Source organism: Hippopotamus amphibius, unplaced genomic scaffold (assembly GCF_030028045.1).
Source record: "Hippopotamus amphibius kiboko isolate mHipAmp2 unplaced genomic scaffold, mHipAmp2.hap2 scaffold_375, whole genome shotgun sequence".
Classification (NCBI taxonomy): domain Eukaryota; kingdom Metazoa; phylum Chordata; class Mammalia; order Artiodactyla; family Hippopotamidae; genus Hippopotamus; species Hippopotamus amphibius.
Window position 1 is genome coordinate 35,001 of NW_026648493.1, and position 16,401 is coordinate 51,401.

Sequence of the window (16,401 nt, forward strand, 5' to 3'; positions counted from 1 at the left end):
CCTCGGGCTGCGGGCGCCCGGGACCCGGGCCGCCGAGCGACCTGCAGGCTCCGTGGCCGCGGGCCGCCGAGCGACCCTCGCGCCGCGGGCTCCCCGAGAGCCGGGCCGCCGAGCGGCCTGCAGGCCGCGGGCTGCCGGCCGCCGAGCGCCCCTCGGGCTGCGGGCGCCCGGGACCCGGGCCGCCGAGCGGCCTGCAGGCTCCGTGGCCGCCGGCCGCCGAGCGACCCTCGGGCCGCGCGCGCCCGAGACCCGGGCCGCCGGCCGCCGAGCGACCCTCGGGCCGCGCGCGCCCGAGACCATGCCCGCCGGCCGCCGAGCGACCCTCGGGCCGCGGGCGCCCGAGACCCGGGCCGCCGGCCGCCGAGCGACCCTCGGGCCGCGCGCGCCCGAGACCATGCCCGCCGGCCACCGAGCGCCCCTCGCGATGCGGGCGCCCGGGACCCGGGCCGCCGAGCGGCCTGCAGGCTCTGTGGCCGCGGGCCGCCGAGCGACCCTCGGGCCGCCGGTCGACTTGCAGGCAGGTCGACCAGCCGGCCGCGGGCCGCCGAGCGCCCCTCGGGCTGCGGGCGCCCGGGACCCGGGCCGCCGAGCGACCTGCAGGCTCCGTGGCCGCGGGCCGCCGAGCGACCCTCGCGCCGCGGGCTCCCCGAGAGCCGGGCCGCCGAGCGGCCTGCAGGCCGCGGGCTGCCGGCCGCCGAGCGCCCCTCGGGCTGCGGGCGCCCGGGACCCGGGCCGCCGAGCGGCCTGCAGGCTCCGTGGCCGCCGGCCGCCGAGCGACCCTCGGGCCGCGCGCGCCCGAGACCCGGGCCGCCGGCCGCCGAGCGACCCTCGGGCCGCGCGCGCCCGAGACCATGCCCGCCGGCCGCCGAGCGACCCTCGGGCCGCGCGCGCCCGAGACCCGGGCCGCCGGCCGCCGAGCGACCCTCGGGCCGCGCGCGCCCGAGACCATGCCCGCCGGCCGCCGAGCGACCCTCGGGCCGCGGGCGCCCGAGACCCGGGCCGCCGGCCGCCGAGCGACCCTCGGGCCGCGCGCGCCCGAGACCATGCCCGCCGGCCACCGAGCGCCCCTCGCGATGCGGGCGCCCGGGACCCGGGCCGCCGAGCGGCCTGCAGGCTCTGTGGCCGCGGGCCGCCGAGCGACCCTCGGGCCGCCGGTCGACTTGCAGGCAGGTCGACCAGCCGGCCGCGGGCCGCCGAGCGCCCCTCGGGCTGCGGGCGCCCGGGACCCGGGCCGCCGAGCGACCTGCAGGCTCCGTGGCCGCGGGCCGCCGAGCGACCCTCGCGCCGCGGGCTCCCCGAGAGCCGGGCCGCCGAGCGGCCTGCAGGCCGCGGGCTGCCGGCCGCCGAGCGCCCCTCGGGCTGCGGGCGCCCGGGACCCGGGCCGCCGAGCGGCCTGCAGGCTCCGTGGCCGCCGGCCGCCGAGCGACCCTCGGGCCGCGCGCGCCCGAGACCCGGGCCGCCGGCCGCCGAGCGACCCTCGGGCCGCGCGCGCCCGAGACCATGCCCGCCGGCCGCCGAGCGACCCTCGGGCCGCGCGCGCCCGAGACCATGCCCGCCGGCCGCCGAGCGACCCTCGGGCCGCGCGCGCCCGAGACCATGCCCGCCGGCCGCCGAGCGACCCTCGGGCCGCGCGCGCCCGGGACCCGGGCCGCCGGCCGCCGAGCGACCCTCGGGCCGCGCGCGCCCGGGACCCGGCCCGCCGGCCGCCGAGCGACCCTCGGGCCGCGGGCGCCCGGGACCCGGCCCGCCGGCCGCCGAGCGACCCTCGGGCCGCGCGCGCCCGGGACCCGGGCCGCCGGCCGCCGAGCGACCCTCGGGCCGCGCGCGCCCGAGACCATGCCCGCCGGCCGCCGAGCGACCCTCGGGCCGCGCGCGCCCGAGACCATGCCCGCCGGCCGCCGAGCGACCCTCGGGCCGCGGGCGCCCAGAGACCCGGCCCGCCGGCCGCCGAGCGACAGCACGCGCGGACTCGGGCTGCGCAGCCCCGGGCTGCCGGTGGACCCGCGGCCGCCGCTTGACCCGTGTATGCTTGCTGTTCATCTCCTAGAGATTCCTGCACCAAGCTGATTGAATGAGGAACATGGAAGCACTGTATATAGGCTTTGCATTTTTCTCTTCGTTTCCTGTACTTTGCCTTCGTTTCCTTTGCGTGTGCTCTATTTTATTGTACATGTTATATTGCTTGTTATTTTTTTATTCATTTAAGGTAGGACCGCTTTTATGCGTTTCTACACCTCCCCGCCCCCCCCCCCCCCCCCCCGCCCCGCGTCTCCCTCCTCTGGTGCCCGCCCCAAATGAGGTCGCATCATCTTTCATAGTGTACATCCTGGGCCAGCATAAGCTTTCCAAGAATAAAATGCCCCCCCGCCTTTCCTTCCCAAGGACACCACGAACACCTCCTGTCCTGTGCAGTGCTTTTTCACCCACCGCCAGCAGAGGGCCCTCTCTGACAGACCCAGGAACTCCCCTGCTCCGAGTCATCCAGGAGAGGCTGTTCCGTTCTGTGTGAAACGGGTGGGGTGGGCTGATGAGACATCATTGCTTAGAAGGCCATCGGGTTCACCGGTTCGGTGGCAAGAGAGAACATCCTCATCCTCCTTGAGGTTGACTCGGAAGGTCTTCGGGCCCGCAGGACACCGCCCCCAAATGGGCCTCCGTGGCATAGGGAGATTTTGCCATGCGAGGTGACAACAGGAGGGGAACACGGACCCTCCTTTCCTTCTCCCGTCTGAAAGCAGGAAGAAAATCTCTCACGGGAACAGGGTGGTGGAGGGGGCGGCCGGGAGGTGTAGAGATGAGGACTGACTGCTTTCCTGTCTTAAGAAATCACGAATCATCCAAGTGGGACCGCTCATAACACACAGAGGACAGAAGTGTGGACGAGATGAGGAGAATGTGTAAGGGAACGTCTTCCACAAGAACTCTTTTCCATAGGCCGACTTCAAGACTTTCCAACATCTCTAGGTTTAGGGGTGGACTGAGTGCCATGAAAGAATGGACATTCAGCAGCCTGTCTACATCATCTCCAAAGAAGGGAAAATGCTGAAACGTCCCTAGCTCCACAAGCCTAAGGGTCTCCCTGCTCCGGAGAGTTGGAGCATATGCGTGCTTCCATGCCTACACAGATCTTGCGCTTTAGGGAAACCACAAACTAGGCAGGAGCCTGGACTTCTACAAGGCAGTCCATGTTCACACGGGTCACTGTGGTTGGCTTCCTTACTTTCATTGGATTGGATTGGGGTGGGGTGGGGTGGGGTGGGGTGGGGTGGGGTGGGGTGGGGGGCGGGGGGGGGCGGTGACAAATGTCCAAGGATGAGGCATCCTAAAGAAGGAACGTGTGTGGTCCAAGCTACCCGAGGTCGCCATCCTCATTGTAGGAAGAGGACCTCTTTGGGGAGTGTGGGGAGGGGGGAGGCAAGGTAGAAGGTATGCAGATAAGGTTTGGGGGAGGGAAAAAAAGACATTTCGGTCCTAAAGCTAGTCATTTCGAAATGGGAAACAAAGGACACAAGGGAAAAGCTAAAACTGGGCACAGGCGATTGGAAAAGGTTTCTGAGGAGAAGAATCTTCGGAAAGGAATGGGAACCGTGGTCAGGACTGCTTAAGATGAGGATGGATTCAAGGACACACATGAGTGTTCGTATCAACAGGAAACCAGTGCAAAACTAGAATTCAGTTTTCTGTCTCTCGGTGAAAAAGGCCAACTTTGGGCTCGGGCTTGGGTGTTTCTTCTATTGCTCTGCTCTCTCCGTCATGAGAGAGAAAGCTTTCCTTCCTTTTTCCGGAAGGAAGGAAGGAAGGAAGGAAGGAAGGAAGGAAGGCAGGCAGGCAGGCAGGCAGGCAGGCTTATGTCTTCTAAAAATCATCACTTCTTTTCTAGGTTACCTTTATCAGGTCTTGGGGGACTCACGTGGACTTAGTCCTCTTGATATTCAAAGAGCCAGGGTTGGCTCACAAGGAAAGAGGCGTCTCTCTTTGCCTAGCAAGTCTTTCCCTGGGATGTGGGTGACGTGGCTAAGGAGGCACTGTTCCCCAGTGACCTATCTAACTGTTTTACACTCGTTGGGGTATTTTGGACACATTTGCCCCCAAACCGAATGACACATGAAGTCTTTTGCACTTAGAATGCATGTTGAGAGAGGATCCAAGAGGAGAGGGCCTAGCTCAAGAATGTGTTCTCTCTCCTTCGAAAGCAGAGCCATGAAACGGAGTAGGCTTCCTGGAGAGGTTTCCTGACATGGGAAGCATTGTCGAAGAGGAAGGAACGTGAAGCCTTCTTTGGCTTGTGTCTATACACGGGTGTGTTCCAACTGCTCTGGAAATGATGGGATCCTTCTTCTCTGCCCTGGCATACAGGGTTTTCGGTCGTCCAAATGGAGGCTCACACGACAGGGACTGAGCCCAGTATCAAGGAGATATTCCACCCGAGTTTCATGCCGAGGCGGCAACAACAGCCTCTTGAAAGATGATGGGGGGTGGGGGGGGGCCACACGTGGATCAATTCCATTCTGTCCATTCAACAGAGGGTCGGGGCTACAGCAGACCCCAGAGAGGGACAGCAGACCCCAGAGAGGGGCAGCAGCCCGGCCGGCCACTGGGTCTCCATGTCTCAGGCTTCCTGGGGAACCTCACCCCCCCCCCCAGGTCCCCGCCGCCCCCCGCATTCCGCCACCCACCTTGGTGCATTTCGAATGGCTCCAATTGTAAATAGATGCTGGTGGGAAGATTTCTACAGGTTACCTGCAATGGCTGACCTGTCATGCTTGTCACCCTGGGGGAAAACAATTCTCTTTGTCCCCAGAGGCGTCAGACCTCCTCTCTCAGGAACCCCTGAGCCCCGGCCACTGGACTTCACTCCACTGGCACGTAGTAAGGGTCATCCAAACGTTCCTGTGACGGTGAGTATGGTTTCCATGTGGGTTGAAGCCTTCCCTTGCTGCAAGCCTTCTGTCCTCACCATGGCATAGAGACGGTTAAAAAAAAAATTGTGTTTGCCACTTTGGGTATACCTTCCACAGCCTGCAGTGATCAAGGCACCCACTTCGCTGGGCAAGTCCTATGAGCCTTCACAAAAGCTCTTGCAAACTTCTTGGGACCATCACTTTTCCAGTCACGCTCAATCATCAGGCAAGATTGACAGGGCCGATGGGAAAACTGGACTCCGAGAAGAACGAGTGACCTACGTGGGGCTGAATGAACTGAGGACTAGGATGATAGTGTGTGTATGACTACTTGTCTACAATAGGACTGATTGGGGAAGCCGCTGGGGGCGGGGGGGGGGCAGGGTGCGGATACCTTAGGAGCTTGGGATGAACATATACACATTCCTATACGTAAAGTGGATAATCAACAAGCTCTTACGACTTGGCACAGGAAACTATACTCAATACTTTGTAATAACCTGTAAGAGAAAAAAAATCTGAAACAGAATCTATATCTATCTATCTATCTACCTATCTTTCTATCTAAATCACTGTGCTGTACACCTGAAACTGCACGACATTATAAATGCTTCCATTATTTCAAACAGAAAAGAATCTCCTAACCTGAGTGAGAGAGAGAGAGAGAGAACAGGACGGATTGTGAAATCTTTTCTTTTCCAGCTACAAGGGAAAATGAAAACAAACAAAACCCAATTTATTTTAAAAGTTGGACATCCATTTGGTGACTTGTACCCTTGTCAGCAAAATGGAATCACTTCTCTTTTTCTCCCTACCTGCTCCGTCCAGAATTCAGAAACTCTCCGTGAGGCTCCTTATTTCTTTGGCAAGAGAGTCACTTGCACGCGTTCCTTAGAGGCCCACGTTACGTTTCCATAAAACGGGAATACACACTTGTGGATATGAGATTCTGGTGCTATTCATTTTCCTTAGGGTGTTGCTTTTCACCTGAAAACCGGACTGGATCCTGAAGTCTTTCAAGTTGCCCCCAATATCTGGCTACAACTCTCTCCATGAATGTTTCCCACTTTCGCCCACCCTTTTGACTTGGCATCACTGACAACGAAAACGGCCCTTTGCCTGAAGCCCTACAGACCGAAGCTGGAGGACTTGGTGAAAACTTTAGAGACATGGCCACCACAGCTCCTGTGGAAACCATCCTGGTGCCTGTTTCTGTGAGAGCCACTCTGAAAGTCGAACCAAACACCCGACATCATCACAGCCATTTCAAACTGCTAAAGTTGCTTCCACCCTAACATCTACAAATCTTCTTCACTGACACCGCCCCCCACACGCTCCCCCCCCCCCCCCACTGGTTTATAATCGGCTCCAGTGATGGACCTTTGTCTTCCTTTGGTTTCCATACAAGTGCCTCTTAGGAAATAACCTGATTGCTTGCACCACAGGCCTAGTTTTTGGGAGCCCATCAACATCACTGCCTCCTGAGAGGAGATATGATAACTGTTTCACAGAACCGACCTGTTCTCAGAACTCAGAAACAGTTTCCATGAAATGGAGGCCTCTACTAACCTATTTTCTCCCTTTCCCTCCCTCCCCGCCTCCCTCCCTCCCTCCATCTCCCTCTCCCTCACACACACACACACACACACACACACACACACACACACACACACACACACACACACAGTCACCAGGTCAGCTTTCAATATGTTCAGAGTAGGCCGCCCCAAAATGTGTCTCCTTGAATTCAAGTCGCTTAAGAACTGGACAGCACAAGACCGGACATTCTGGCCCTCCTTTCTGTCCTCCCACAGCAGAGCACGATCTCAAGTTAAGACGTTTGCTTCCACGCATGTCCGTGATTCTCAAATGGTTTAGTGGGGTTTCCTGGGTTAGGAAAAAGAGGGGACTCCTATTTGCCTGAGACAAGGAGAAGTTCTCACACAACCTTCACCCATCCCTCCCTCCCTCCCTCCCTCCCTCCCTCCCTCCCTGCAGTTTGGAGGGGGCAGCCTAAGGGTGGGGAAATTGGGGAAGGAAAAAAAAAAGCCGTTCGATAAAGGGGAGCTCGAGGCAAAGTCAAAGGCTCCCGATCTGACCGGAGAGCATTCTGCATTTGAATGAAGCGATTGAACAAGGCCCTGCGGAATGAAGCGTCCGGACTTCCCCTCCCCCTCTCCCGGCAACTATCAGCCCTGGCGACTTGGGAAGGAGCGAGCGGTGGAGAAGCGGGCGGGGGCGGGGGCGGGGGCGGGGGCGGGGGCGGGACCAACAGACAATAGCCGCTGCCTGCCTGCCTGCCTGCCGGGCTGAGGCCTGAGGGCTGCGGGCCACGCTGGTTTCTGCAACTCAATCCCTTCCAGGAAGCACCTGTGATGACTGCTTGGCAGGGAATGGTCAAAGCTGAACTCTCTTGGCCTATTTCTGAAAAAGGCCTGAGTCTCAGCTACGACAGATTTTCTGGATTTCTTGGCCCATGCGCAGACCCGCACCCTCCCATCCTGTCAGATCCTTTGTACCCACACCTCCCCTGGGAGAGTTCGTTGGCCTCGTCTGGAACATGAACAAGCAAAACCAAACATAGTGTGACATGATGTATTGGTCTTTATTGAAAAGAAACGTGCTCCTCTCGCACACCTGAGGGCAGGAAGCAAAGGCACGTTCTCAGCAGGACGGGGGACAGGGAACCCGAACCCAGGCCGGTCAGCAGTGGCCCCCTGCCCCCCACCGCCCCGCCCTCCCCATCCCCGTCTCTCCCAGGCCCACGTGGGGCCTCCCTTCCCTGCCTCTCTCTGTGCCCCTCGTCTCCAGCTCCCCCAGCCCAGCTTCCGCACCCCCCCCCCCCCCCGGCCCCGGGAAGGGGAGGCATGTCTGTCCCAGCTCCAGTTCTGATATTTCACTTGTGAAACTTCCCTAGGCCCAGGTGCCAGCTTGCCGTCCTGCTGCTTCATGTCCGTCTCTATCAGCCATGCCCAAAGGGCACGGGAAATTATGGACAGCAAATAGCACACCTAGACGGTGTGTGCGTGGGGGGGGGGGTGTCCCTTCTCCAGGAAGCAGTGAGGGAACAAAAGGAGGCCTGGGGGAAGGAGTCCTGGGTGCCTATCATCGCGCCCCCGCCCCCCCACCGCCCCGCAGAGCACCATTCATTTCCATCTCCGCATCTGAAGGACACATAGTCCTGGTTGAAGCAACTTGATGAGGATTCCCCTCCTAACGACGTGACAGAACCTATGAAGAACTGCACTCCTTGAATCCATAAATGCTAACGGGATCCAAGGAGTTTTCCATCAATGGCAGAAAAAGAAATGGTCCTGAACATAATAACTGCCAAGTATTCCTCTAGACGGAGGCATCATTCACTTTTTCTTAACTTTTTTTCTTTTCATGTTTTACAATAAACTGTATATATTTAGAGTGTACAATTTGGTACCCCAATCTTCCAATTCATTCCCCCCCAACCCTCCCCGCTTTCCCCACTTGGTGTCCATATGTTTGTGCTCTACATCTGTGTCTCTCTTTCTGCCTTGCACACCAGTTGATGTGTACCATTTTTCTGCAGTCCACATATATGTGTGAATATACAATATTTGTTTTTCTCTTTCTGACTCACTCTCATTCACTTGTTAACAACAGTAACGATGACGACGACAAGGACAAGGATAAGGACCGGAAAAACAACAACAGAGAGAGCACTGGGCGAGTTTTCCACTTCTTAAAGGAAGGAGGCCGTGTTCCCAGGCAGGTTGGCTCAGCTGCACAGTTCCCTCCGGTGACTATTCCTGGGGGCACCGTCGAGGTGATGCACGAAACACACAGGAGGAGGCCTTCTTGAATGTCCTGCCCAGGAAATGGGGACATGATTCCAGCAGTGGCGATGGCTGCCCTTCTCTTTAGGGTGACACACGGGCCTGATGGCACCGGGCAAACCCTCCCCTCCCTCCCTCCCTCCCTCCCTCCCTCCCACCTACCTTCCTTCCTTCCTTCCTTCCTTCCTTCCTTCCTTCCTTCCTTCCTTCTTGAGGCTCTTGGCCTCCCCACTGAAAGGAAGAGCCCAGGGCCCAGCAGCAAAGACCTTCTGCTGATCCTTGCCAGGGGGCTCTCATTTTACACACTTGAATAGGATCAGTAGACACCGTCATCTCATGAGAAGCAGAAAATATCATCTAAAAGCCTACTTTCCTGGTGTCTCAGCGTCCAGGGCTCCTCCTTCTCAGGGATCTTGTGCTCTGTAGGGATAATTCACATGCTGGGGGAGTAGGTTCCCAATAGCATCTTATGAAATGGATTACAGGATGTCTTCCTTTGAAAAAGATAAAGATTATTTGGGAAAGTTATTCATATGAAGCACATGGATGATATCCTCTCTGATCTATATATTAGAGTTGACCGTTGAACAACCAACATGGGGGATTAGGGGGGCCGACCCCACACACACCATTGAGAACCCATGCATAACTTCACAGTCCAAGCTCTGTATCGGGGCTTCCACCTCTGGGTACTCAGCAACCAGAGATCCTGCAGTGCCATAGTGCACAGCTATGGAAAACATCCCCTTATGAGTCACACACACACACACACACACACACACACACACACACACACACACACACACGCGCGCGCGCGCGCGCACGTGCTCGAGCGCAGACATCTCAACTTTGTTACCCAAACGTTAGTGGTGTTCGAATAATCTTAGAAGTGATGACTGCTGTCTGATGAAATCAATGGATCCATCAATCAATCTATGACACTACACTTTGTATTTCCTAGTCTCAAAATTATTTGGAATTTGGCTCCTTAGAAGTTTAGCTTGGTCCTTCAAGGACAGTGTCAGTTGGAGAGAAAATAACATTTCTTCAAATCATGGAAGTGAAATAGTCCTGGACGCTTATGTGAAACATTAACATAATTTTTCTTCTTTATTTTATAAGATAACTGGAATTAGGAAGAAAATCTCCTCGTGAAAAACCAGGTGCTACCTTTCCTTGACTGATGATCGAAGAGGAGAAAGCATTTTCTGGGCCCATGCAACTTGAGAGAAGTTCTAACTTTTCTGGAAAAGAAAGATTCCCACCCTCCCCTTGCTCGGCCATGCTAGAAACCTTCCCCTGCCCCAAACTCTGACGTGTCCCCTTGTTTGGCCTCACTGTGTGTCGTCCGTGGGCACGGGAACACACTTGCGTTCCGTAACAGGAGAGCCTATGGAGAAAAGATCTCTGCCCACTTTCATGGGATCTGCATTGCTGGCTAGGTAAACCTAAGACATCAAAAGAAGTGCCTTGGAACACATGCTCCTTCCACACTGGTCACCTCATAGGATTCCTAAATGACTCTGGTTCAGCACTCACTCGACTTGGCTGTGTTTCTGTGCTTCCTGACCTAAAGGATCTATCTGGATATGCCACCCGATAGAAGCTGAAATAAATTCACTTTGGACGTGTGTGAATGCCGTTCATACAGAGAGTGGGGACTGCAGGGAGCTCTTGTGGATAAAGAAAAATGGGGGAACACATGTAGGCGACAGCACATAAAGTATAGAAAGATACACGAAGGTTTCCTTCGTTCGCGGGTTGGGAAGGGGGAACGACAGAACATTCCCTGCTTCTACTCTACGCACGCACGCAGGCAGGCAGGCAGGCAGGCAGGCAGGCAGGCAGGCAGGCACCGGAGTGGGGTGGGGTGGGGGGAGCTGGCTCCTTACCCCACCCACCAGGGACGCGTGCGCGTTTAAAGAGACCAGGAGGAACGTGGTGGCGGTGGCGATGAGGAAGGAGGACCACGTTCAAGGTGTGGATTTGCGGTGAGGGCTACGTGAGGTGACTAAGAACTCGGTGCAGTGAGCGGCCCATACAAGGACAGAAGCGATGGTCCCCTAATGCTTGCAGGGCCTGGCCAGGAGCATGAACGGGCGCCCGTGTCCCCAGGTTGGCATCATGACACTAGTTCATCCCTGTGAAACAGGATGTGTTTTCTGTGTTCTCCTGTCTTGACAAACACACGTCTTTACCTGTGTCTCCGTACAACGACGGTCTCTGCGTGACAGTCGGCAGAACATCCCCAGGGACAATTATCACAGAGACCTGAGGTTCTGCTTGGCTGGCAATGCTTGTGTGAATACTGCAGTGAGATACAGACAGACAGACAGACAGACAGACAGACACACACACACACACACACACACACACACACACACACACACACCCCTACGTATAATTATGTGTATTTAATATGATATCTGTATTGATTTTCTGTCTCAGATGACGAATGATGCTGTCAGCCTCATGATTTTCACACAGGGTTTCTGTGTGTGTCCTACTGTCGGGACAACATAGCCGGTCTGTGTCATGGAAGCAGAGACACCGTGGGAGTCACAGGAATGAAGACCTCGTTCTAGGAACTGGACCTTCCAGAGGCCTGGGAGCAGCTGGGCAGGGCAGGGCTGGGCTGGGCTGCGGAGGAGGGGAGGGGAGGGAAGGCTGTGGCTCTCAGTCCTCTGAGTGCCCGGTGGCAGTGGCGGAGGTGGCAGTGCCGATGGAGCTGTCAGCGCCCACAGGGAAAGGTAGCCACCGATGTGCGGGGCCACAGGGGAGACATGGAGAGACTCGGGGGAAGGCACAGCTGTCCCTCGGTGGATCTGCGGCCAGGCAGCCAGGAGTGGCCTGGGCCACTGTCGTCCAGGGGGCACCAGCTGGGAACACTAGCCAGACGCAGGGCGGCGGGGGTGGGTGGGTGTGTGTGTGTGTGTGTGTGTATGTGTGGATGGACAGCCTTCCACCCTGCACCTCTGTGCCCACCTGTCACCGTGTGGGATGGCGACAGCCTGCAGAGAGCCTTGGCTGTGGCTTCACTTCCAATGCCTACATCCCATCCAGCGTTCTCTTCGCACCAGCCCTACCCTGGGGTCGCACGGGGAGGGGGAGACTCAGAAAGGCGGTTCCCAGGCTGCCCCCGCATGGAAGTCACATGAGCCTCCGGACATGGCCGTGCCACGTCAAACACGCGTCTGGAGGTAGGTCAGACTTTACATTGTGTTACGGTTTGTTTTCTTGGGAGAAGTTGTGTCTCTTAGGCCAGGAGCAACTGGAATTGTCGGTCAAAGTCCTCAGGCAGCCCTTTGACTTGGAGGCCGAGCACAAGTTTGACACGGTATGTTTCCGGTGACATGGAATTGCAGATGGCCCACGAAGCATGCTCTCGGCAATACTGCCAAGCCTGTGGTCTCACAGGGGACGGTCTCCTCGACCGAGATGTCACCATCTCGGGAGTCCGCACCTGGAGCGACACGGTGACCTCAGGACGGGCGCCCTGTCTGTGCGCCCCATCCGGATGCGCGTGGACGGGAATGGAGCAGCTCTGGGAACGGTGGACGATGCCAGCTCTTGTTCTTCTGCTCTGCTGCCTGCCGTGCACGGCTGTGGAGAGGGACGCGCCGCTGTGGAGAGGGATGAGCCGAGTCCAGTGTCTCTGAACCCACCCCAGGCAAAGAGGAGCAGGACAGTGGGTGTGGGCCCTCCCTCGTGTGTGGCCAGGATCCTGTGCGGGGGGAGAGTCCCTGGCCCTCCCGCTGAGAGGAAGGTGCGAGAGGTGGATCGGCGGCGGCGTCTTTCCTCGGGGCCCCAGAGCTTCTGCGGCTCCGATCTCCCCTCTTCACAGTTCTAGTTGGCGCCCGCCCCAGCACAAACCTACCTGAGAGCTTCCCTGGTATCCGGAAGCGATGGCTTTGTGTTTTGAGGACGCAAGGGGAGAAAGAGCTGAGCAAAGCTTTTCCCTGGAACCTGAGTGTCTATGGGTGTGTCTGGCCCATCACCAGCGAGCGTGCTGAGTGCCACTTCCTGAGGGCAGGTGCTCTTTAAGGAAAGTATGGCTTCGTATCTTTGTGACACGCAGGCCCTTCTAGAATGTGGAGCGAGTTTCTCAAGAATCCCAGCAGAATCCCAGGTGCTGTGGAGGCTAGGGCCTCAAAGGTCCGGCTCCATCCCCTCTCTCCATCCTGGCCTGGCCTGGCCTGGCTGGGCCCCTAAGGACCCTGCTGGCCTCTAGAGTGGCCCCTGCTTCTCGGTTGGTTTCCACGCTGCTGCTCACAGAGCCATCTTCTCCAAAGGCAGCCGACCGCCGTATTCCTTCCGTGGAGGCCTGGCACGGCTCTCCTCGGCTTGGATGATAGCATGAGAGGACTGACAAGCTGGGTCCTTCCTCCAGGGCTGACCTTTTACAAACTCCGCCTTGAAGAGGGGTAAAGTCAGCATGTCATTCTCACGTGTAAGATGGGACCCGAGGGGCCCGTTCCTAGCTCTACCACTTGGGAGAGTGGGGGACTCTTCCGTCAAGGAAACGGAGAGCTCATACTTGATGGTGCGGTTGTCAGAAGCCTTTTTCTAAGCCTCCCCTGGCCCCACCGTGTCAGAAAGACGTGTCCCTCCACCTGCCAGGGACTTGATGAAGGAGAGTCACTCTGGTAGAAGTACCCGAAGCTCGAGGACTTCACTGCCGTCTCCCTTTCTCTGGCACGGGCCCGCCCCTGGAGGAGCCCTGTCTTCACCTGGCCGTGACGGCACCGCTCAGGGGAGCTGGAGACAGGACCCCAATGAGGGCAGGTGGATGGGAGCCTGTTCAAAATGACCTACACACCCAATCTGCCGTAGACATGGTCCACAGATCGTGGACGTGCCTGTGCCCCCGAAGACATCCGTGTGGCCCCGGGCATCCGGCAGCCATCTTCTCCATGTTCTCCTGACCTGTGCTCTCGCTCTTTTCTCCGGAGCACTCGCCTGATGATTCGTGGGGGCATGAAACCCCAGCTGGCAGGAGCCAAATGATCTTCCCAACACAAGGGAAAAGAAGAGGTGGGGTCCCGCATCCATCCAATGTTTCTGTGCCTAAGAATGAGTTTCTAAGAAATCTCATCCTCCTTTAGCTCCCTTAACACCCCCCCCACCCCGGCGCCCGCCAGCCCGGGCCATAGTATAGTTACTTTCCCAGATTTCCTCCCTCTCCTCAGCAGAACCGAAGAGATTGTAGGTGTTGCCACTTCTCTGAGTCTTTCTTTGCTTTCTTAGGAGGGCTGCCCCATGTCACGTAAAACTTGGAAGACATACATGCGTGAGCATCTCTCCTTGTGATTCTAACCCAGGGAAGAGCATTTAAAACTCGAAAGGAGGCAAACTAGGGTTCAGGCACCCAGAGTTGAGCTGGGTGGCCACTGGGAAGAGAGTTCCAGACCCCTTCCTGTTTGGGGGAGGGGGAAATCTCCCCCTCTGCCCCTCTTGAGTCCTCGTGGCTGGACTCATCCTAACATGGACTCAAGGCGGATAGAGGAAGCGGGAGCGGGAACACGTGTTCGTTTGTTGTTGTTGTTGTTGTTTTACCTTCTAGCCGTGAGAAGTGGCTGAGGCGGGCAGCTTTTCGACTGTGTAGACCAAGGGACAGTACATGTGTGAGACAGGGATCAGACCGAGAGACTTAGCTTTCGGGTGCGCCCTGAGGGAAGGAAGAATCTAAACAGAGTTTGGGCTTGGGGGGGGTCCCTGAAAGAAGTCACAGTGTCTGTCTCCCTAGGCTTCTCGGCCCCAATGAATTCCCTACTTTGGGGATCGGAGCGTCCTCCTAACTCCAGGTGCAGATGCAGGGAGTGCGCCTTTCACCCGCGAGAGAGATGGATGTCTCGCTTTCAGGGAGACACAAAGAAGAGCCCGAGGGTCCCTCTTGTGTTGGCCGCCTGCTTGAGGTCACCGTCACGCCAAATGATCACTGTGCCACGGAGGTGCATTTTGGCGTGGCCTATCCTGGGCTCCACAGCCACCTCCCTGAGAACGGGTATGGTCAGAACCGTAGGAAGCTCAAGGGCGCCGCCAGCCGGTTTCAAAAACGTATCTGTCAGCACCTGCTGGCTGCAACCGCGAGGTTTGCAAGTGCCCTCCGCATAATTCTCCCCCTCCCCCGCAACGACGTCATCACTTCCAATCCTGGCGAACAATGTATGGAACCTTTGCTGGGGTTTTCGTTTGTTTCTCTTTTGTGGGGTTTCTCTCTCTCTCTCTCTCTCTCTCTCTCTCTCTCTCTCTCTCTCTGTCTCTCTGTCTCTGTCTCTGTCTCTGTCTCTGTCTCTGTCTCTGTCTCTGTCTCTGTCTCTGTCTCTCTCTGTCTCTCTCTCTCTGTCACACGCGCTCTGATGTTCGGGGCCTAATGGGAGAAATGAAATCAAGCGAGGGGTTTTGCCCTCAGGTTGCCTTGGTCTCGGGTTGACTTGTGTGCGCTGAGAAAGACGGCCTTTACTGAAGGCCCTGCGCAGACTTTTTGACACCCCCGATCCATGGAATCCTGAAGCTGTGGAACCTAGAAATCTTTCGGTCTCCTTTTGATTTGGAAATCTTCTCCTTGACAGAAAGAAGCCCATTTAAAAGAGAAAAAGAAAAAGTGGAACTGCATGAGCAGATCGGTTTTTAGATCTCAGCCGGGCGGCTGCCCGGTTCTCTGGGGAGAACTGTCTTCATCTTGCAAATCTGTACACACAGCCCACAGTGGCCTGGGATGGAGGCCAGTGGACTGGATTGGGCAGAACCTGAGACCAGAGGAAAGAGAAAAAAAATAAGAAAAATGGTGGTGGTGGTTGGGGGGAGGGGGAAGAGGTCTGCTTTGAAAAATAGGAACTGCTGGCAGGGCTCCCTCACCCCCACCCCCCCACCCCAAAGTAGGACTGTGTATCCAGGCGTAGAAATGATACTGCGCCAAGAAGGCAAGCGCTGTTGAGACTGCTGTTCCTATGATGTTACAAACCGAAAGCGATGCTTTCTGGTCGAGGCTCTCCATGACAATCTGCTAAGCAAATCACACGTTGGCTGTTTTGGACGTTCTCTGCAGTTTTCATTGGGAGTGAGGAAGAGCCGTTTGTACATGTTTTGATACAATGTTTTGAATGCTGTGGGACCATGGTATGTTTCCGCCGTGGATGAACAAGGTTGCCTTTTCCAGCTTCCGCTTGCATGGTCATTTCCTGGTCCTGACGACCCCCCCGCCCCAAGTGAGGGAGGCCTGTGTGTCTTTGTGTCCATTTAGAAGGGTTGGTGCTTGATGCCAGCATGATATCCAAATCTTGATTTTGGACTTACCAAACTACTGTTGGGAGTTTGTTTCTTGTCTTAATCTCCCTTAACTCTTGCAGTCACCTGAGTGTCCACTCTTGATTTCGCGTCTCTCTCTGCCTCTGTCTCTGTCTCTCTCGCTCTTTCCTTTTGTTGATTTCTTCAAGGCAAGCCATCTTTTTCCTCCTCCTCCTCCTCCTCCTCCTCCTCCTCCTCCTCCTCCTCCTCCTCCTCCTCCTCCTCCTCCTCCCCCCCTCCTCCTCCTCCCCCACCACCCTCCTCTTCCTCTTGCTCCTTTCTCTGCCCCCCTCCCCCCTCCCTCCCTCCTCCCCCCGCCCTTTTAAAATGGAAGTCTAACAGACTGACAAGAGTATATTGGTTTTCAGGTGTATACCCTAGCGAGTGGCTATGTTTACACATGG